The sequence below is a fragment of the Panulirus ornatus genome, chromosome 28, assembly GCF_036320965.1.
Source record: "Panulirus ornatus isolate Po-2019 chromosome 28, ASM3632096v1, whole genome shotgun sequence".
NCBI classification, from domain to species: domain Eukaryota; kingdom Metazoa; phylum Arthropoda; class Malacostraca; order Decapoda; family Palinuridae; genus Panulirus; species Panulirus ornatus.
The window spans coordinates 2,567,501-2,587,500 of NC_092251.1; the positions used below are offsets into that span (position 1 = coordinate 2,567,501).

Consider the following 20,000-nt stretch of genomic DNA (forward strand, 5'->3'; position numbering starts at 1 on the left):
TGGTGTGTATGTGTGTGTGTATGTGTGGTGTGTGTGTACGTCTGTATGTGTGTATGGTGTGTATGTGTGTGGCGTGTATGAGTGTGTGTGCGTGTATGTGTGCGTATGTGTATGTATGTGTGTGTAGGTGTGTATGTATGTCTGTATGTGTGTGTGTATATATGTGTGTATATATGTGTGTGTATGTGTGTGTGTGCAGGTGTGTCTGTATGTGTGCGTGTATATATGTGTGTGTGTGTATGTATGTGTGTGTATGTATGTGTGTGTAGTGTGTGTGCGTGTGTTTGTGTGTGTGTATGTATGTGTGTGTTTGTGTGTATGTGTGTGTATGTGTGAGTGGTGTGTGTGTGTGGTGTATGTGTGTTTGTGCGTGTATGTGTACGTTTGTCTGTATGTGTATATGTATGTGTGTGTGTGTATGTGTATGTATATGTGTACGTGTTTGTGAGTGTATGTGTGTATGTATGTATATGTGTGTGTGTATGTGTGGGTATGCATGTGTGCGTAAGTGTATGTACGTGTCTGTGTATGTGTGCGTGTATGTATGTGTATGTGTATGTATGTGTGTGTATGTGTGTGTGTGTGTGTGAGTGTATGTGTATGTGTGTATATGTTTGTGCGTGTATATGTGTGTATGTACGTGTGTGTTTGTATGTATGTGTGTGTGTATGTGTGTATGTATGTGTGTGAGTATGTGTGTGTGTGTGGTGCATGTGTGTGTGTGTGGTGTATGTGTGTCCGTGAATGTGCGTGTATGTGTGTGTGTGTGTGTATGTATGTGTGTTTGTGCGTGTATGTGTACGTTTGTCTATGTGTATGTGTGTATGTATGTGTATCTGTGTGTGTATGTGTGTGTGTGTATGTGTGTGTATTTTTGTGTACGTGTTTAGGAGTGTAAGTGTGTGTATGTATGTGTATATGTGTGTGTATGTATGTGTGCGTATGTGTATGTGTGTATATGTGTGTGTGTATGTATGTGTGTGAGTGTGTGTGTGTGTATGTGCGGGTGTGTGTATGTGTGAGTATATGTGTGTATGTGTATGAGTGTATATGTGTGTATGTTTGTGCGTGTATATGTGTGTATGTTTGTGCGTGTATATGTGTGTGTATGTATGTGTGTGTGTGTGTGTGTGTGTGTGTGTGTGTGTGTGTACACATACATATAGGATTAAAGACATAGCACATATATATATACAATGTATAGACGGGCTACTACTGGTGTAAAAACCGTGTAACACACAAATAGTAATCACAAACACATTCGGATAAATCAGTCCTAAACTGAAATCTGCTAATGGACTTGTAATTCACTTAGTCGTTATGCCAAAAAAAAAAAAAAAATGTGGTCTTTTGCGCACCCCATCAACATAATTAAAATCATCAGTTGCAACAGAGTAAGCAGTATTGCCTTCCTTCTCCTTGTCCTACTCATCAATAATATTATCAATACAAAGCAACGGTGAGATGGTTTTCGCAGCTACTGAAACATGTTTCATATTCCAGAAAATCTTTAATGAAAACGTAACAGGGTTACCGATGACTGAAGTCGAAAATTTCACAGGCAGGCAATGCCCCTGGTAATGTTAGAAATCGTACCGTCGTGACCAAGGGAATGAGAGAATGAATTTTAGGAACAGTTTGATAAAAGTCATTTGGATTTGATAGTTCTCAGATGAGACTAAAGGGAGGAGAAAGGGTGAGGGGGAGAAAAATGATAATTGGATGGTGCTGGGAGGAGATGAGTAGAGTGGGAATATGGTAACTGGAGATGTGTGTGTGTCTGTGTGTGTCTGTGTATTCTTCCCCCATTCCAGTCCATCCCACAGCACACTTCCCCTTCCAGACCTCTCCAGAACAGACCTCCCACCGTCCAGCCATTCCCAGAGCAACACTTCCTCTATTACTCCTTCCCAAAGCATCCCTTCCGCATCCAGTCCTTCCCATAGCATTCCATCTCCCTTATGGGTCCAACCCAGGGAAGCCCTTCCCCTCTCCGATTCGTGTACATTGTACAAAACATTTCTCACATGGTTGTTGTATAGCATGTTCAGGTTCATCATATACATGTTCTTGGTTGTCACATTTTTGTCCTTTTTTTTTAATCGGTTTCACGTATCTATGGTTCTCCAGATATCTACCTTTTCCACCTCTTAAATTCTTATTTCTTTTCATCTTGTCCGACTTTCTAAGGCATGAATTATCATCGTTCTCTGTATTCACCCTAATAAATTTTGTATACATTCGCCACATCTTTCATTTCATCCCTTACATCGATCCATTCACCAGCTGTAGCCAGCCAGTTCTAAGGGCTGACTTCCTAAGCTGAGTTGTCATACCTGTTGTGAAGGTACGAATATTATGCACAACCTCGTTTCCTTCCTTCAGTATTTCTCAAATGCCTAATTCCCCATGAAGTGTCTCGCCTTAATAACATCTTTTGAATCACCTTCATTTACTATTCATGCTCCTTCGTCCTCGGAAGCTGGCTTTAGTCTCGCGGGTGTTCTCCCTCTAAACCCAATATAGATGATTAAGTCTCCCTTCCATTTCTAATAGTCATTGATGTATAATACTTATGGAAGACGTCCTTGTCGCGAAACTCCACTATTTAGGGTCATTTCTTTATCGCTGAAACCCCATTATTCTTGATGAATGGTGTTGCGAAAGTGCAATAAGATGACTCTCAAACATACTCACATGAGAATACAAATCCTCCAGAGTAACTTCGACGTACATGATGCCTACAATAAAGATATCTATAAGGACAGTTCTGCCAGTAACGTGGAGCACCACCTCCCACGTTGCTCACCAACTGGTGTAACTCGCTCACACACTCTCCCACTCTACTGTAGTATTCGTAGTGAGATAAGATCTCCAACTGTCTCTATACTGAGATAAGATCTTCATTTATCCGTTGCGTCCTCTCTCTCTCTCTCTCTCTCTCTCTCTCTCTCTCTCTCTCTCTCTCTCTCTCTCTCTCTCCAGTCAATGGCTCCAATCACGAACAAGACCCCCTAAGCAAAACCAGGCATACAATGAAACAATGAAAACTTGAAAATAACAAGAGATTAACAGTAAAGAATATATTCTAAATGCTTTTATGGAAGTGAAAAGTCACTTGACACAAAGAAAAAGCCTTACAGATTATCACTAAATACTGAAACAAAAGAAAGAGAAGACACAGATCTCTAAGCCGACACCAATCGCAGTAAATGTTTGAAACCAGATTTAGTTAAGTCTGTTCATTTCCATGATGCGTGGCGGTAAACGTCGCTACGGAAACACACTCGTATCTGATGATGCTTTCGTCTTTCCCACAGTTCAGAGGGAGCCTGGCTCTCGTGTTGGCCGGGTGGGATAATAAGCCCAACCCCCTTCTTAGGCCCAGTGCTTAGGTCCCTTACATCGCCAGCGGGCCGTCCTAGGGTATAGGGCCCGCACCTCCCGAGTTGTAGGGAGGTTCAATCTCAAACAATAGCAACTTCCCAAAGCTCAGTCAGCCACAGATCTTTCATAAGGAGACACTATGAACAAATTCAGGTATATCTATTTACACTGCTCTTACGAGTGATTTCGCTTGACAAACGCTCCGAATTATATACCTAATGTCCTTCTCATTATAAGGGCCATGTAAACATTAAGAGTGTGTGTGAATCGTCTTAAGAATTATTCTGAACACTTGAAGATGGTGTTTTTTTTCAGATTGTTGGTTACGAAATGATGATGCGAGCCTGTATGTTAAACCCTTGGCAGTCGACGGGTTTAAAGACGAAGAAACCAACCAACTCACTTACTCACATTCCTTTGAGCCGATTTCCCCAAGATCTTAGCAAGAGATCTGCCTTCATCCTGGCATTCAGAACAGTAGTCTAATGTCGACATATCGTCGAAACATCACATTTTTTATTTTCCAGAATGTTTACATGCAAACGACGAAGCTGAATACTTCTGTGGCAACATTTTCCATTGCTGTCACTCCGAATGTTCAAATAGTTTTGCTGTGTATTTTTATATACGACGTTTTGTTTCATGTTGCACTTCAATGTTTTTTAAACCGTATTGTTGCTTTACTATTCTTCTTCGTCTTGCCACTGTATACATGTATATTTTTTGACGTTTCTGATATTACAGATATCCTTCTTTTTCAAGACATCGCCATTTTGACATTCATTTCTTTTTTTAGAATGTTTTCTCGTATGTTCGCAAAAAAAATTTTTCTCTCTCTTTTTTTTGTAAAAAGGGGTTGTATACCGGTCCTCGAGATCTCCTGGAATTTGACTCGTTCTCTGAATTTATGCGAAAGGAAAAAAAAAATTAATCTATTCTGATGTGGTTGGAGCAGCGCATACCATTAATGAGGAAAACCCATATCTTTAATGAGAAACACACACACACACACACACACACACACATACATTAATGAGAACTACGCATACCATTTATGAGGACAACACATACCATTAATGAAGTCGACTCATACCACTAATGAAAACAACATATGCCACTAATGAGGAAAGCGCTTATCATTAATGAGGGCGACAGTTACGACAGGCGACACCATTATGATGATGAGATATTTCAACAATGATAACTTTTAAACCTGCGAACAAGTCCATGAACTATAGGGTCATTACCAGAGTCCAAGTTGTCAATGCTATGCATAAATATACATATACATTTACATTATATATATAAATGAATATATATATATATATATATATATATATATATATATATATATATATATATATATATATATAAACCTGTTTTTACTGGACAAGAACGGAATTCTGCACGCGTGGAACCCCATCCACTATCATACAACTTTTTAGACTTCTGCAGCATGCTGTCCACACTCACAGTTTCATTACTCAGTTTATTCCATTCATACACTAACTTCCTGCTATAAGAATACCTCTTTGTTTAGGTCTTCTGCTTATAATCACGTCATATGCTCTGACTGTTCTCTACTTGCATCTCATAAAGAGACGTAACTTCTGAGGTCGATTTTTTTTTCTTCAGAATCGCACTGCAATTGAGTCGTGCCTTCCTCTTTTGTCTTCCTTATTGAACAAATTTATGACTTCTAACTTCTCACTGTAACTAAACTTGTCTTTTTTTCTCCTATTGCCTTCCTACCCATCCCATGGACCTTATCTAGTACTTTTCTTTGTTCGTTATTTCATTGTAAGAGCCAAACTTACGAAGCATATTCGAGTTTTGCTTCATACGGGATGTAAACAATTTACTTTATATTTTCTTACCCGTGTACTTGAATGCGATCTGCGTGTGTGAGTAATATCTACGATTACTATTTGTGTTTAAGAGGAAGAGAGTTTTCCACTCGTGTTACCCCGTCCCTTGACGTCGTACATATGTACCATGTCTTTTCTCTTGTGTGTGTATATACACACAAACACGTACCAACCTAACCAGGATGTGTGTGTGTGTGTGTGTGTGTGTGTGTGTGTGTGTGTGTGAATAATACAATTATAAACTCGAGAATACCAATACAACCCTTCGATCCGAACGTGACCTACCGGAGGCGCATAAGATTAACTCGCTCTTACGTATCAGTTCTTTGTTTTTAAAACAACCTCTCCTCCGTGCTGCCCGGAGTGATGGTATGTGTGTGTGTGTGTGTGTGTGTGTGTGTGTGTGTGTGTGTGTGGCGAACAGTCACTAATAAAGCTACTCACACCTTCTTTCTCTCTCAAAGTTTCCTCAGGAATAATAAGCTATCTATACCTTGAAGAAGATCCAGTCACCAGTCTGGATCTCTCGTGTTACTTTTCCAGTTCACATTAATGCCATTAGGGTATCCACCCATTCATACGTTTCCCATACTTACTCCACTCCACGAAAAAGGGTAATCGATGGATAGGTAGATAGATAAAAACAGATAGAAAGATCAGGTCAGATTGCAAGGGGGCGGGGTAATGAGGTAAACATCTTGTTAAGAAGATTCTGGTATTATCTATAGATGTGATAGATGATTTGATCGTACATGTGATGAATAAGAAAAAACGTATATTTTTTTTTGAAAAAGTTTACCATAAGAGAAGTGAAACATAATGGTGTTATCAATATTATTATTATTATTATCAGTATTATTATTATTAGCATCAATATCATTATCATTATCATCGATGTGAAACTTCTACCCATGCATAAGAAAATAATCTTACTTTTAACAGTAACAAGCAGAAACTTTTCGCAATTTACCTGCCAAACGTCAGCTCTTGTTAACTGCACTCAGATTATTGCTTTGTGATCTTATAAGCAGATTCTCTTGTTAATCAGTATATTTAGGATTTTTTTTTTTTCTTTTTGCAGAGACAAATTCTTAATGACATGAGAAATGATCCCATTAAAGATACATTTCGAAGGAAAAGAGATATGCTTTTGCCTGAATCCAATATTTTACAGTCCTATTTGTTCTAAGCTGAATTATATTCTAATACGAGTTGGCAGTAGGGCTTACGGACGTGTCAAGCACATCTCACTCAAATTACAAACTGATTTAACTAGAGCAACAAAATTTGCATAAAAGGGGACTTATCTGTATTTTTTTCTCTTTTGATTGACTCAGTCTTTGCAAACTATTTCAACAATAACATGAAGTGTGAAGTAAAATGAAGTTCATTTTCTGAAGGTTTCTGAAGCTTAAATCATATTCAACTTGTTACAGAAAATCTTTCCTATTAATCATTCCCCTGATTAAGAGTATCATTGGTATAATCAAAGATACCGTCATTGATTTTATCATTTTTAGAATCATAATATCACAATTATGAACATGGAAACAGTTAGTTTACTAATTTAGAATTACTTCGTCTTTTCTTTCAAATTTAGTTTTATTTCAATTATCTTTTTATTCGTTTAATTCTGTTTCCATAGTGTTAGTTCAATATTACAAACTCCATTTCATATCTGATCTTAAATGTTCAGGTGTGAGTGTGGGTACAAAAGCCATCTTAAAAATAGATAATTCCATTTATATATTGGTTTTCATGGGTGACCGGAGTTATGTGTCCCTTAGAAACTTAATGATTCATAAGACTTGGGTGGGTGGGTGGGAGTGTAGGGTGAACAGATAACCTAAAACTAGATAACCTAAAACTATGTTATCAAGAGAAAGTCAAAAGTGCTGACGACTGAAATGAAATAATCCTGGAAAATGAAAAGCAAACGAGGGAAGAAGAGGAACATCATGGGAACGCTTGCTCTCCAAGGCTGCAAGAGTAATGACCAATGCAGTTTTAACAAGGCTCGAGTGGAGACGTAACGAAAGATTAAGGACAGAGTCCACTGAAGTATATACCGGGGAAAAAAAAAAAAATGGTTGACCAAATTAAGGACGGAGACTGTTACTGTATACCGCAACGTCAACGCATATTCATTATTCATAACGTTAACAGAAATGGGATATGTAGTACCAGATAGTTGGTAAAGACTTTAAATCTTTTAAGCAAAAACAAAAGCGTCAACATGAGTTAGAAGGTATGGGAATAATCAGAAGGGTTATGTAAAAGGAGGACCGCACTACTTAACTATATATATATATATATATATATATATATATATATATATATATATATATATATATATATATATATGCATAAGTTTAAAGTCTCTGGAATATAATGTACAATGCATGAGATTTTGTAAGAGACTATGTGTATGATCATGTATGATCATATATATATATATATCAACACTGACCTAAAACTTTCAGCAGAACGAAACATTAGCGTCAAATGATTACATAATCTAAATGACATATATATGTTGTAATGTCATTAATTAATTCTACCTTTCTGGTGGTTTCACATGCCAAGTAACCAATAACCTGGATAGACAGATCAAAGGTATACTGAATGAACTGCACTGATATAAAGCCCAGGTGTTAATAGGATTCAGTTTACTTCCTAATATATATATATATATATATATATATATATATATATATATATATATATATATATATATATATATATATATTCGTGGAGGAATTCCAGAATCCTTTATGCAAGGAAACGATAGACCCCTCTACCGTGCGTTCTCGACCAGACCGTACTGCCGAAGCTACATCCTCGTCAAAATGTTTCTTCACACTCTCGATGTATCCCCATGCAGGCAGGCGGAGCCCGGTAACAAATGAGGTATTGTCTAAAACACGAGTATAACTCCGGATTGTTTCATTAACCTACGTGAGGTTCCTTGATACTGTACAACAGCCTCGGTTTTCGTCTCATCGTAAACAGAATATAATTAGGATACGACTGCTGTCATCCGACGCAACCTCGGGGAGATGCTGCAAGGAATTTACGACAACAGACATCAAGTTGGTTTTGGCGTGTGACGTCACTGTCACCCCCCCCCCCCCCCATACAAATATCTAGAAGGTTAGTGCGTGATTCGTGAATCCATCAGTTTTCGTAGTGTTTCGTGCATACGACATCGCTGGCTACAAACGGATCCGTATCCATGCAACGTATGGACAGGCATTGGGGTAGGGGGGTGAGAGAGAGAGAGAGTGACGCATGAGCACAGATATGCAAACTGGTGGACGTTTTCTTGCATATTTACATGAACAGAGTGGAACGAGTGAACAGAGTGGAACGAGTGAACAGAGTGGAACGAGTGGACAGGGTGGAACGAGTGAACAGAGTGGAACGAGTGGACAGGGTGGAACAATTGGCACGATCGGAGGATGGTGAATATTGCTGGTGTTTTGGTATATGTATCATAGTTATGTATTTCTCAGCACGTACAAGCCAGACGCGGAATAATCTTTGTGTGTTTACAGGCATGTAAATTTTAGCCCTCACTCCTATGCTAGTACACACACACACACACACACACACTCACACACACACACAAGGCTAACCTCTGCCCCAGAAATACAATGTCATGTATAACCAAAACACCACCAGCCTTGGCATTGTTCTATATATACGAAATAATCACCAGCAAATTGCTCTTCCCTTCATCCAAGTCACGGTCACCTAAAGTACACATCCACAGCTACAACTGTAGATAAATTATCAAGACCTGGCATCTTACTGCCTCTGTTATGATGAAAAAAAAATTTGAATTGTTTTAAGTCTACTGTTCTTCCTTACGCCTTGTTCCTCGTGACATTCCTTGAGATCATTCTAAACATCTTAACCATCTTATACACATCTTCCTGAAGAGTAAGATGGAAAATATCACTAAGGAAATGTGGGATAAACTACGATTTCTTGAGGTATGTAGCAACCCCTCCTCGATAAGATAACACTGGGCTCCGATTAGATAGCGGACGTGTGTGTGAGTGTGTGTGTGTGTGTGTGTATGAGTCAGTGTAGCTGGTGTGTGTGTTCGTGGAGGAACTGTGTGTCTCCCTCTCTCTCTCTGAGCTTCTCACCTGGAGTTACTCAGGCCAAGGACGATCGAAGAGCCTTCGTCGAAGCCCCAGGTAATGTAAGAGAGGAACTTGGGAGTCGCTATTAATGGGTCTTATCTCTCACTCATCACTGAAGCCGGCCTGCATAATGGAGTGAAAAATTGGATTTATTTCGGCCGCCGCGTGAAAGGTATTGAGCGGCCACATCGAGAGAAAATAAGACCAATACCCCTGCCAATACCCCTGCCAACAGAACAGGAATAAAAGTTGATTAGATTCCTCGCTAGCCGACCATTGCAACGTTAATTCCCCATTTTGTTAGGTAAACACACACACACACACACACACACACGCACACACACACTGATCGTACCCCATTAAAATGCCAGATCCCGGTAATACGAAGTTGCCTGCCAGACCTTCCAGTAACCCCCATCATCTCCCCCCCTAAAAGGAACAAACCAACTCCTCCCCCTCTTTCCTTCCCCCCACCCCCCTAACATCCCTCCTTCCCCCTCCCCACATCGAGACCCTCTTCCCCCAGCCGTGCGGTGCTCTCCCCCTCCCTCACCCACCACAAGCCTTCCCTGTACCTTGAACCAGGATGCCGAGAACGAGATGCAGAGGCACGCCTCCGGTGGTAGAGCGAGGACCTCTGTGGGGGATCATCTGAAGTGCACGAGCTGTGGTACCGGCGATATGGTGGTGGTTGTGGTACTGGTGGTGGTAGTGGTTGGTGGTTGTGGTAGTTGTGGTGGTGGTAGTGGTTGTGGTGGTGGTTGTGGTAGTGGTTGTGGTGGTGGTTGTGGTGGTGGTTGTGGTGGTGGTAGTGGTTGGTGGTTGTGGTAGTGGTTGTGGTGGTGGTTGTGGTGGTGGTAGTGGTGGTGGTTGTGGTAGTGGTACGAAGGTAGTGGTGGTGGTTGTGGTTGTGGTAGTGGTGGGTGGTGAATGTTGCGGTGACTATGGTGGTGTTAGTAATGGGTGGTGGTGGTAATTGTTGTGGTGATGTCATTATGGTGGAGTGGGAGACTGGTTGTGATGGTGGTAGTGGTGGGGATAATAGCAGTTATGCTTGTGGGTGACGATGGCATCCGTGACTGTAATGATGTTGGTGATTGCGGTGTTGGAGGTAAAGGAATTCACACCAGAGAGGAGGTAATGATGTTGCATTCTGCTAATGTTAACAGTGATGAAGGAAAATTGAATTGCTTTCAGATATCCAGTGTACAGCCTTTGGAATGAATGAAATTCAAATGGATATTAAAAAGTGAAGGTAATTGAGGGGAAAAAATCTGCAAATAGCAATTTCTCTCTAAATGGGGAGGTAAACGACTTTAAAGCCCACAACACCACCGCTTATTATGGATGGAATGTAGCCATGCTTGTGTCGTATGACGTAATAATGCGGACCTACAGTGACACAGACATTACATATACGCAATCATTACGGAGGAAAGAGACACGAACCATTATCAAAAACACTGATTATTTTCTACACCCACATTCAATAACTACGACTGACCACTGAACATCTTCATTCTACTTTGTGTAGTACTGTAATATATTCAGACTTTTTATCTGAAGCAGCGTAACACCACCTGTGTACAGAAGCAACAGAAATTGTTATGGAAGAGACACCATTCACCACACTCACTTTCTAACCACGCCCTCTAATATCAATCATTGCCACACCGCGTCCATTCCCTCACCCACATCCTCTCCCTCATATCAATGAGGCACGATGAGGGAGAGAGCAGAGTAAGGTGAATGGGCACGATGAAAGAGTTAACTGGTTGAGGGAGTGGGAAACTATGAGATAGTATGAACTGTGAGGAAGTGGGCATGAGATGGGAGAGAAACAGGACGGAGTGGAGCGGTGAAACAGGTCATCCACGAAGCTACAATAGTCTCAGGTCAAGTTAGCAACACTGTAAGCCCAGCCGCTGGGACTCTAATGGTTCTCATAGACAGTCCTCCTTCTCATGGAGGTAAGGAAGGAGAAGTGCTACTCCTGAAGCAGGAGTTGTGGGAGTGTGTGAAAGAGTGTAAAAATGAAAATTGATGGCGAGAGTGATTATTACCTCCTCTTCTACTTCTCAATATTTTTCTTCTTCATCATCATCTTCCTCCTTTTCCTCATCTTCTTCTTCGTTGTTCTTGTAAAGCTCTGAGTTAGCACAGGTGAAGTTTCTCCTGATTTTCCTTCAGTTTTATTCCAATGTCATTTACATAAATAGATTAGCAATTCAAAAAGCTGAGAATACCAAGAATCATACAATGCATTCCAAATACAATCATCTGTCCCTGTATACAACAGAATACGAGAATTGCTATAATATGAAACTTGCCTACGAACAGATACGTTAGCTACTTATCTAAAACTTTGAATACTCAGAGGAAAATGAATTTTATAATTTCCTTCACAAAGGCAAATATGATATAAAATTTTCACGAGGTGTGAAGGTTCAGGTGAGAACGGGCAATGCACACACAATAACATGTCCGGAACACGCAGAGAATATATTTAATGTATCCGTGAAGGTGGCCCGTAAACAGAGGAAGGAACAGACTGTAATGCATGCAGTGAATTGTTCAGAGTGTGAAACAAAATGTTCAAAACACAGTGAAATGCTCGCTGCATTGCAGCAACGAACTCATTCCACACAGAAAGAATGTTTTGTGTACAAGAACAAAAGTTTATTCCTAAATATCATTTTTTTTTCCTATACTATGATACTCTCTTTTTCATCTGATAAAGATTCGTGACTTCCTTGCCTCACAGTAAAAGTGAAACAGACTTCTATTCTGATGTAAGTAAACGCTGGATTTTCTCATGCTTATCTTTTTAGTGGTTTCATATCTCAATCTTTGGAACCTCACATCTCGGCATGCGGAATTGTAACAGCTCCTATACGTCGCCTGTGTGTATCTGGTCTGGACGTGGTGTGTGTGTCCAGGCCGAACAAATGACTCACTGAGGCTGAATGAACTGAACGAGCTAATGGCTCGGAGCACAATGAATCCCACTGGATCCATTCTGGTAATTAAAGTTAATGAACTATGCCAAATGTACTCATAAGTCATAGAAACACTCACGGGAGTCACCAGCAAATTATATAAATGTTTAATAAACTCGAGGCAAGTGATATCATGATAGCGGCCTTTGTGTCATACCTATTACTGGTATACTCAATCATACGTCTGTCAGGACACCAACTTTCGGCACGGTATGAAGCTAAACCCCACAGATATATAATGAGTATAGTAATGAACTAGAAAAGTATTCTATCTTCTAATTGCACAATTGATGTTATGACATTACGACTGTCCTGTAAACAACATCAGGGTTGTGGTGACGACATACGTAATTGTAATCATACCGACAACATCATAACTGCTGGGGGTCCCATCGCTATCATCCTGCCAACTGTATCGTAGTTGTGGTGTCATTTTAGTCATCCTACCAACAACAACATAGTTGTTGTGTTGTCACCCTCATCCTACCAACAGGATTCATCCTACTGACAACACCAACAAATAATCCACTCATCTAGACCCACACTTCGGTGTCTCGTATCACAATGGTGTCATTCGATCGAGTATTCGATTTTCTTCCCTGAAAGGCAGTCAGGGTTTTGAAGGGTGAAATGATCGACAAATGAGGTATACGTGTCGCCTTTCTCGCAAAACGACAAGGGAGAAAAGTCTACAGTGACGATTCTACGGCTTTTTCGACCTTAAGTGTATACCTTGACTTTGCACATAACACATTCTTGCCCATACATTCACATGGAAAGTTTATATGATTTATTTATTCGAGAAATCTCTTTGTATCGTATTCATGCTGGCCGTTAGGGTATCCGGATGAAATTTAATGTATAAACGAAGTTTGCAAGGAAATTGTTTTCCAAATACAGTTTGCTGAGTAATTCGGATAAGAGCTAGCTACTTCAAGGTTATACAAAATGGAGTCTTATGGAATACAGAGAATATCCATAATACTGTACGGTATAGTTTTTGAGAGGAAAGTTTCACCTTAATGATATTCTACTCACCGAGTCTCACCAAACAAATATATTGGTAAGAGCATATAAACACACACACACACACACACACACACACACACACAATATAATATGACCCCAGAATCCCTTGATGGGGTTCTTGCAGCCTCGTGGCTGCACTTCAAGAAGGAGCAGGGCATTGATAAACTCCTTTGGAGCACGAAGGTCTTTGACGCGACAGTACTTTTCAATCGAAGTTTAGCCACATGCAGGCGACCAAATAGGTCAAGCAATTCCAAGCCATTAGCGTAAATACTTGTAACAAGAACAATTAATCATCTCAATTTTGTCACAGAAGTCGGTTCTGGTATTTCTTAATTGTCCATATATTAGAATTAGCTCATTCACTGAAGAGCTTTAATTTGATATTTGAAAAGTTTGGTGAAAAGTTTTAATAGCTTTAGAATCGAGTTTAGAGGAACTTGAAGATACGTTGTATCAAATGAGAGGCTCTGTCATTTCACTGCATGTTTTAGTGACAACTGTCAATAAACCAATTTTTATGCTGAACCTTTGAGAGAATTGCATATTAGTCCGCATGTACATACGTGCTCGTGTGTGTGTGTGTGTGTGTGTGTGTGTGTGTATGTGTGTATGTGTTAGACTACAGAACGGACTGAGACAGTCAAACAAACGGACACAGAACCTACGACCTCATCTGGAAGTCTAAATCTGTCGCATTACAGGAAACAGAACACACAAAGAGGATAGAAAACTTCATCATGGGCCATCAGGTCCTCTGTATCTGGTTCTCCCTTGGATCCCAACCTCTTTCTTTCTTCTCCTTTTACAAAAAACCTTATATACGTCCATACAGTCCCAAAGCAGATAACCTTGTAAAAATCTTCGCATCTTTTGTTGGTCTTTTCTATAGACTATACTCCAGCAGATGGCCTCTTCCTAGAACATCATGTCCTGTGTTATCTAGCTCTCCCACAGACTGTACTCCAGCAGATAACTTTGTTACAGACCACTACTTCTCTCATCCGTCTCTTCTAAGGACTATCCTGCAGCAGATAACTGTCAAAGACCATCAGGTCCTCCACCACTTAGCCTAGTCATAGACCATCACGTCTTCCTTTACCTGGTTCTTCCCTGGACCACTTAAGTCTTCTAATGAGGTATATAGAAGGAAGAAGACCACTAACAAGAGACACCACGAAAACAGACCAATGGAGACATATCACCGGGGACGAACTGGACGGGGATATAGACCACAGAAAACAGAGAACGGGAACATATAAACGCAAGGAAACAGAGAACGGGGAACAGATGGTTATGTAGTCACGAGTTCGTCAAACACATCAAGAATTATAGCCGCCGGCTGCCCTTGAGTACCGACTCACGAGGAAACAGATGTGCCAATTCTTCACTCCTAATTAGATTTTAGAGTAAGGAAACTCCCACTTTGTCTGTGACGACCATGAGAGCAGAGTCGGGAGGGAGAAAGGCCCACGGGTTTTTGTATTTCTTCTTGCCAGTGTCTAAGTTTTAAGTTGATTTTAGAAGGGCAAGGCAATTGCATGTCCTTTTCAATTCCGTCGGGGAACCCGTAACAAGGTGCAGGCTTGGCCCAAATTCATCTCACGATAGAAAACTGATGTTCTTTGTGATTTGAGTTTACATTAGCATTTCCTTAAGTTGACTTTCAATGTATTTAAAGGATACTGAATGCTTTTTAAACCCACCTACAAATGTTTTGCAGAATATCACCAAGAATTTCACACACACATACACACACACACACATATATATATATATATATATATATATATATATATATATATATATATATATATATATATATACAGCGAGAGAGAGAGAGAGAGAGAGAGAGAGAGAGAGAGAGAGAGAGAGAGAGAGAGAGAGAGAGAGAGAGATTCAACTCGTATACCATTTTCTCCCGCGGAAAAACAATAATGAATGTTCTTATTTCGTTCATGTACACCAGCGCCCAACTGTTAATATGACAAGGCTCTCCCTGTGTGGGGTGGGATCTTCCTTGTTAGCAGGTGCTTGCCCACACAAGGGAGATCAGGACCTGTCTTGCCTCTGCTTCGAAGAAAATATTACAACGCTGGAGACACCGCTGGAGGCTGTGTTTGTGTGTGTGTGTGTGTGTGTGTGTTTGTGTGTGTGTGTGTCAGCGGAGGAATGGGTGTGTTGTGTTCTATCAGTTGCTTCTCTTGTTCTCCTCCCTCCTCCTTGTGTTGTGATTCTAACGTGGGAATATGAGAATATGATTCTTTCCGCAGCGCTGTGTCATTGTTCCCTCCTCAGTGTATTTGGAAAATCGCTTATGTGTATTAAGTGAAACATATAGATCCACTGATGTTTTCTATTGTAAATCTTCAGTTTTCTGTATTTCATAAGATGACCTCATTCCCTGCTAATGAAGGTGTTTGTAATCATTCCATTTCCACCAAGAATACGAAGCGAACGAAATCAAACATTCATGATGTTCTAAACTTGGATTCTCACTTACAGACACCTACACCTGAATCAACTGCGTCTGCGAGTGTGTGTGTGTGTGTGTGTGTGTGTGTGTGTGTGTGTGTGTCCCAGCCCCTAAGCTTGAACCCAAGCATGCGTCTTGCTGCTGCTTCATACAGTTTCTGTGTGGAGACTAGTTACTCGAGGATTGGCCGTTATAATACACCCCTCCGTCCCTGAAACAACTGCGATGTGGAATTCTTTCCCTCCTTTCGTCTTTCCTCTTTCTATAACGTTACATCTTCAAGAATCATATCTACAAACACCTGAGGAGCCGTGTTTACCTCCCACATTACTTTTCTCTCGACTGATTCCTTTTGCTCGATATGGCTTTGATTGGAAGCATCTTTTGCCCCGTTCCATGTCCCGGATACTATAAGAAAAAAAAGAGACTGCGTCCCGAGAACACGCACCCGACCTGTACCAGTCATGGAATCCCAAGAATGAGATGTCACTGGGATGACCCTGTGCCGGGCTTGTCCTGGCGAATCTTCGAACACATACATCTTAATAATCTCCCCTTCCCCAGTACTCCTTTTTTGGGGGTGAGGGAGGGTTCTGTCTACCCGTGCAAGTCCAGCGCTCATCTCACTTGAGGGCGCTGTACTAAGCACTCTTTTATCTTAAGTGCTTAAGAATCAACCTCGTTTGGTCAAAAAGTGTTCGATATTGTGTTTCGCTAAAGAACAAAACAGAAAGTAAGACATAATTTCTTATGAAGGATACCGTCACTGGCAAAAGTTCTAATGAAAGACAGAGAGTAAACGAATGATAATAAAAAGAATAAGACTTAACATTTAGGGAAGTGCTCCCTCTATTTCCTTGCCCTCATTTACGGGTGCAAAGTAAAACCAAGAGTCTAGGAAAAAGAGAAGGCAAGGAAGAGTGTGAAGACGAGAGATAAATGATTCACCTGCTTCCTCATCCCGACCTAAATCACTTTGAATATTTAGAGGATCACGGAATAGAGCGGCTCCGAGAAAGAGTGTGAAGACAAAGTAGAGTGGGAGAGAAGATGGTAAGACTAACCCTGTTGCTTAGTACTAATGAGACAGACAGTACAGCCAGTGATACTCTCATGGAAGGTGTAAGATGGCTCCGTATACGATAATAATTGGGTGAGTGCTTTTCTACAATCCCATGCAGTACCAGATCTTGATGACATTCGAATCTCACTAATGAAGACTAAGGTCTGAGGGCTCCTCCAGTCATACCCCGAAGTCTCCGAAGTCTTCCCAGAAGAGACTCATTGAACACAGTGAAGGTTCGAGATGATGATTATCCGAATCCTCTCCACTCGGTTACACTACAACACAGAAGGTACACAGACTCTGGATTTAGTAGCAACTTCAGAGCCAGTTAGCAAGTATTATCCTGACTCATAAGAGTTACGAGGCTCATGAGATCAATCCATGACAGGGATTTGGAGGGCATTGAGGTCTTTTCATAACGCCGAAAATTCTCAGATTATACGAATGACTTTACAAGAAAAAAGTTAGAATATCTGTAATCAGATATATGTTCAATTTTTATGGGAGCCAATAAATAATGTCTGAAGTAATACTAAAGAACGTGAGGATTACAGTTAGGAATGGACACTTGAAGCTAAGAAAACACAGCGACAATGAGAATACTAATGGAAGGCTCCCCTGCAGTGCAAGGCGTGTACAGGCTGAGCAAGAACTCAAATAATCTACACGAGATAACAGGTGTCTGGTTTTCTGGAAAGCTTCAAGAGTACAGAGCTGTACTGGAACAGCTGCTGTCAATCCAAATCAGTCGCTTGATCAAAATGCGGGAGACATGCAAGCTATAACTCACTCCTACGATTCATGGATGACTTGTGATTCGGGATCTGGAAATCGTCCTGGAAAGCATGGAATCTAAAAGCTTGCTCGACCCCCTGGATGCGGACGGAACTGTTCATCATGACGTTATAATTTTTCATCACCAGCCCAGTCTGGCCTCAGGAGCTAAACTTTTGAGAACGAGATTTTAATATCCTGAGGAATGGCGGGGTCGCTATAACTTTCGTCCTCGAGAACGTTACTCGGCTCCTTCGTCAGGGGAATTATTGGCTCGCTATTTTCACCTCCAGAAGAAATTTTAAGTTTGAATGTTATGAGCAATGATATCGAGAAAAACTAATTCATCAGACAATCTCTCTCTCTCTCTCTCTCTCTCTCTCTCTCTCTCTCTATATATATATATATATATATATATATATATATATATATATATATATATATATATATATAATGGGATATGTCTGTCTTTGTCTATAAATTTGGTATGCAAATTCGAACTTTCACCAAATGTCGCCATCCCACATTTTGTATATATTACCAAAGAACATGACGCCCAACACAGTGTTCTATGAATCTAAAAGCAGAAACACATCACGCGATTCGAATACTTAACGAAATCAGTTAATGCATCAGGAATAAATAAAGCAGTATTCATAGTCCCTGGAGGGATAAAGTTCGTATCAAAAAAGAAAAAAAAAAAAAGTTTCGAATCTGTGAGACCTCAAAGAGAGCTTCGAACCCATGAGACCTTAAATGAACCAGTCAGCGAGATAAAGACAAACCAACATTGTCAAGAATTCCACGTTTCACATTTTTCCTCCTGCAAATTTTATATTTCATAGGAAGGGAAGTTTCACTGATGTTTGCCAGCCAGAAGGATGTAAAGCCCTATCTCTTGGGAACTGTATACTTTGCATATGATAATGTCATCAGTTAGAAGTAATAGTGAGAGCATATTTCCCTTCTGAAAATGTTAGTGATGAGGAAACCATTTCATCTTTCATGAACATTGAATATTTAAGGTCGGGTACTGGAGGCAGTGTCGTGTTTCTGTACACATGGTTTTCTTGAGCATATACTCTCAAACTAAACGCAGGTAAAGTTACGCAAAATATAGATTTTGGTCATGGTGTTCAAATATACTTTTAGATGTTGTGTCAATATAACACTTCTCTTCTTCTGGGTTTTGTATGTGAGATAATTATCTTGATGGAATCTCAAACAGCACCCAAGTCCCTCCTTCCTAACATACTAAATTTCATAATCATATTGCTTGGCATGAAGGGCACAAACACGTCTTGTTTAAAATGAAACTGAGTTATGTTCAGCCGAATATATATATATATATATATATATATATATATATATATATATATATATATATATATATATATATATATCTTCACTCCTTGCAGAAAAAAAGACGAAATCTTCTCAGTACGTTCTCTGCAGGACACAGCTGTACCCTTGCAAAAAGGAAGAACTATTCAAGACTGGATTATACAGAAAAGTTTGACCCTCCTTGAAGCCCTCAAGAAGCGGTGTTTCCTGTGCATGTGCGCTCGCTCGAAAGCTCTTCTCTATCTCTCTCTCTTTCTCTCTCTCTGTTTCGACATCAAAAAATTTTGTATGTGTATTTGTCGACTGTAAAGTATAAGTATGCTTGTTCCCCATGGCTCAGCAACGTAATCGACGTATCACTTTTAATTGATATCTTCTCTGCATAGGATCATCAGGCCTGTTACACGTTCAAAATATCAACGAGCCCGTTCACTGAACATTCAGGGATCAGCATACTTTCAGATACAAGTTCAGTACATAAAGCGAAAGTCCCGAGGCTTCCATTTACGGTCCGAAATTCGTTCGAGTTGGGTGTGCGTAGGTCCAGGTTATCGTCTAAATTGAATCAATCTTCGAAATTTTGTGAAAGATAACGGCATTAGACCCACAGGGTTGTACCGCTGGACACATGGATCAAACAGGCGTGCTCAAGACTCGTATTGACGTGCTCAAGCGTCGCATGGTCTTGCTCAAAGTTGCTGCTGCTCAGAATGCCGTTATCACAGTACTAAAAGGCCTTACTTTCGTGCTCACTGCTCCTAGCACAGTGCATAGCCATATTACCGTGTTCCAGGGTCGTGCTATAGTGGTCAAGAGTCGTATCGTAATGATCAAGTTTCATCGTAGTGGTCAAGGGTCGTACCGTACTGGTAGTCATATTTTCATGCTCAAAGTCGTACCGTC

General features: G+C 40.3%; 1 protein-coding gene across 2 annotated transcripts in view; it reads left to right on the forward strand.

Annotated features, from left to right (window-relative positions):
- Window positions 1–20,000, forward strand: part of LOC139757761 (BTB/POZ domain-containing protein 6-like) — a 67,946-nt gene that overhangs the window by 28,174 nt on the left and 19,772 nt on the right. Inside the window, exon 1 of one of the 2 annotated variants that reach the window (XM_071678540.1) lies at window positions 9,341–9,463. The exons of the other annotated variant lie outside the window; for it this stretch is intronic. The gene's annotated coding sequence lies outside the window, so the exon portion shown is untranslated. Of the gene's footprint in view, window positions 1–9,340; window positions 9,464–20,000 lie in introns of those variants that run through there. 2 annotated transcript variants of the gene reach the window in all.